Raw genomic sequence first — 4,067 nt, 5'->3', positions numbered from 1 at the left:
TTCCTTGGGTATTGTCTTAATCAATCGAGTTTTCCCAAAAGATTTTTCCCAATCTTCTCTTTGTGCAGTCTTAGTTTAGTAATTAGTTTAGATAACCAAATCCCTTAATTTTTAGGCTAGATAATAAAAAGAAGGTAATTACTAGTACTCTTGGTTCCTTTGGGTTCGACAATCCGGTCTTGCTAAAGCTATACTACTGTTCGATAGGTACACTTGCCATCATCGTGATAATAAGTTAGTCTCAAGAACAATTCATTCATAAATCTTTAAACCTGTCACGAATATCACGTATCAAGTTTTTGGCGCCATTTCCGGGGAACTAGTATATTAGGAACACTGGATTTTTATTACTTTAGCCATTTTACTTTTATTGCAATTTAAATTTTTCTTTTCTTTTCTAATTCTTCATTTATTCTCTTCTGACAGGTTTTTTCTAGTTTATGACCAGAAGAAACCCGTCAGGACCATTATTGTTTGATAGTGAGATCGATTGAATAGTTCGTAGAAACCAAAGAGAAATAAGGCGAAGTTTACGATACACAGAGGAAGAGCAAGAGGATGATACTTCTACCACAACCGAGGAGATTGCTGAAAACCAAAAGAATTTGCCACCTCCTGCGATTGCTACTAATCAGAATCTTACTCCACGCACTATGTATGATTATGCTAAACCTTCTTTAACAGGAACTGAATCGAGCATAGTTAGACCTGCTATAGCTGCAAATACTTTTGAACTGAAACCTAACACAATTCAAATGATACAGCAATTTGTTCAGTTTGATGGTTTGCAGGACGAAGATCCCAATGCTCACTTGGCAAATTTCTTAGAATTTTGCGACACTTTTAAAGTCAATGGTGTTTCTGATGATGCCATTCGTCTTCGGTTGTTTCCCTTTTGGTTGAGGAATAAGGCTAAACAGTGGTTGAATTCGTTACCACGAGGGTCAATCACTACTTGGGAACAAATGACTGAAAAGTTTTTATTAAAATATTTTCCGCTAGCTAAAACGACTAAATTACGTAATGATATCTCTTCTTTTGTGCAGATGGATTTAGAAACACTCTACGATGCATGGGAAAGATACAAGGACCTCTTGAGAAGATGCCCTCGCCATGGGTTACCACTCTGGCTATAGATTCAAATGTTTCATAATGGCCTGAATCCTTCAACTCAACAAATGGTTGACGCAGCCACTGGTGGAACCATCAATAATAAGACACCTGAAGATGCTTATGAATTTATAGAAGAGATGTCACTAAATAATTATCAGTGGCAAGTCATGAGGACAAAGCCAACGAAACCAGCCAGCGTTTATGACTTTGATTCGGTCACCATGCTCTCTAATCAGGTAGAACTCTTGAATAAGAAAATTGATGGTGTTCTTAGTTCTTCACAGGTTCACCCAGTAATACAGTGCGAAGCAAGTGGAGGTGGATTAAGCAATTCGGATTTCCCACCCTATGGTCACAAGTGGAGAACGAACAGTTAAATTACATGGGTAATAATCCTCGATCTCAAAATAATCCTTATAGTAATACTTACAATGCAGGTTGGAGGAACCACCCAAATTTCTCATGGGGAGGCCAAGGGAATCAGAGAGCACCACCTCCAGGCTTCTAACAACCACCCTACCAACAAGAGAAAAAGCCAAACCTTAAGGAGATGCTAACAAAATTCATCTCGGCATCAGAAACTCATTTCCAGAATACCGAGATAGCCCTTAAGAATCAACAAGCATCAATCCAAGGGCTCGAAACTCAGATAGGCCAACTTGCCAAACTAATTTCTGAATGACCACAAGGTAGTTTGCCGAGTAACACGGAATCTAACCCAAGGGAACAACTCAATGCGATTACCACTCATGACAACAAAGGGTTAGTTGAGCCTACATTAGAACCAAGGCAAGGCATTATGGTAAGTCAAGATAAAGGTGAGGTAGCCTACAGTGAGCAAAAAATGGTAAGTAAGGAGTACAAACAACGGGTGCCATACCCAAATGCGATAAGGAAAGACCGTACAGATGAACAATTCGGTAAATTCCTTAAACTATTAAAGAAAGTACATATTAACTTACCGTTTATCGAAGCTCTCTCGCAAACAAACGAAAGTTGAAAGTTGGATGAGGCCTTACATGTGGAGTTGAATGTAGTTTCCTCAGCCATACTACAGAATAAGCTACCCAACAAATTGAACGATCCTGGGAGTTTTACCATTCCTTGTTTAATTGGTAGTTTAAATGTTCATAATGCATTGGCTGACTTAGGGGCAAGCATTAATGTTATGCCTTATAAAATGTTTAAACAGCTAGGTCTTGGGAAACCCAAACAAACTAGGATGAGCATTCAATTGGCTGATAAAACCATTAGATTTCCTAGGGTTATCATTCAAGATGTTCTTGTTAAGATCGATAAATTTATATACCTAGTAGACTTTGTTGTTCTAGACATGGAAGAGGATAGTAACGCACCTTTGATTTTAGGACGACCCTTTTTAGCAACTACTAGAACCATTATTGATGTTGGTACAGCTGAACTCACACTTCGTTTGGGAGACAAAACAGTCACCCTTCAAGCTCGTAATTCGAGTAACACATCAAAATTTAAAGGTGGTTGTATAAATCATTCTACTAGTACTAATCATGTGGTGAAACCCTCTGTGCAGGAAACAGTTTCGAAGAACGTATATGAGCTGTGTTCAAACAACAACAAAGGACCTATCCATGAAGAACGAAGGCTACTAATCGAGGAACTAGATGAATGGCGGACACATAGACCGAGGACACACGATAAACCAAAACCATGCCATGACGAGCTCAATGACGCACCAAATCAACTTAAGGTTGGAGACAAAGTACTACTAGATGCAGCAGACCCTCGCATTGCCACTTTTGAACCTAATGAAGAAATTCATCTCACGGTACTCAATATTTTCCCATATGGTACAGTCGAGGTAATTCATCCCAAATTCGGCACTTTTAAGGTAAATAATACTCGCCTTAAACCTTATATTGATAAAGTTGATAGCAGGGATGAGGAGTGTAAACTCCTTGAGCCACCATGACCATGCACCAGAAAGGTAAGTCCAGCTTAAGACTATAAATAAGCGCTTCTCGGGTGGCAACTCGAGCACTAATAGTAATGATTTATTTAAGTTCTAGTTTTTCACATCTAACCTACTAAGTCTTGAAACACAGGGTTTTCCCATCCACACGGCCAGGCACACGGGCGTGCCCTAGGCCGTGCTCACACCAGAAGAGGAGACACTGCCGTGCAATACGGCCGTATGAAAATAGGGCAAAAGTTTTTCTCCAACACGGGATGCGATAAGTCACCACGGCCGTGGGTGAAACTGCCAAAACAACATGGGTGTCAGACATGCCCGTGCCTTGAAACTGTGGTTGAAACTGAGAATTTAACATGGGCGTGCGACACGCCTGTGTCATCCACCCATGGTCGACACTGTCAAAATGAACACGGGTGTGGACCTATGTATACGGGTGTGGAAGAAGCAAACGAAGAAAGACATGGCCGTGCGACATAACCGTGTACACCTACAAACCCAAAGAACACGAGCGTGGGCTGAATGTTAGACGTGCCCAAATCTAAAAATTGCAAAACACACAGGCAACCCCAAAATCTATATAAACCCCTCACTATTCATAATCTCCCTCCTCAAAAATCCCTAACCCTAGCCGCTGCAACTCCACACGCCCTACCTGCCATGTCGTGTGCCACTTACAACACTATTTCGATGACCCAAGCTTCTTCCTTTTGCATTTGTTTACTCTTTTCTCTCTGTTTTCTTTAAATATTTTTCCTATTTCATGTTTTCTCTGATCCATTTGACTATTTAAGTGAACATTCATAGTAGAATAATAGAAATACTCATGCTTGTCATTAAAGACTATTGCCATTTTTCATACTACATTCATCCATTTTTCTTGTTTCCATGGATTTTATGTTTACCCACATACATTCATGCATTAGATTTTCCCGTCGTATTATTCTCATAGTCCTATTTTAAATGACTTGATATAATTGCTTTAGTTGTTTTATTTTTGTTCTCT

At 39.7% G+C, this 4,067-nt stretch overlaps 1 non-coding gene across 1 annotated transcript; it reads right to left on the bottom strand.

Moving 5' to 3' along the window:
- Window positions 1–1,013: 1,013 nt before the first annotated feature.
- On the bottom strand, window positions 1,014–1,120 carry LOC121213379 (small nucleolar RNA R71). Its single transcript, XR_005908760.1, has one exon. It is a non-coding gene; the product is annotated as a small nucleolar RNA R71 (small nucleolar RNA).
- Window positions 1,121–4,067: the final 2,947 nt, after the last annotated feature.

This window comes from Gossypium hirsutum, chromosome A13 (genome assembly GCF_007990345.1).
Source record: "Gossypium hirsutum isolate 1008001.06 chromosome A13, Gossypium_hirsutum_v2.1, whole genome shotgun sequence".
In the NCBI taxonomy this organism is placed as follows: domain Eukaryota; kingdom Viridiplantae; phylum Streptophyta; class Magnoliopsida; order Malvales; family Malvaceae; genus Gossypium; species Gossypium hirsutum.
This window is presented reverse-complemented; position numbering and strand designations above follow the sequence as displayed.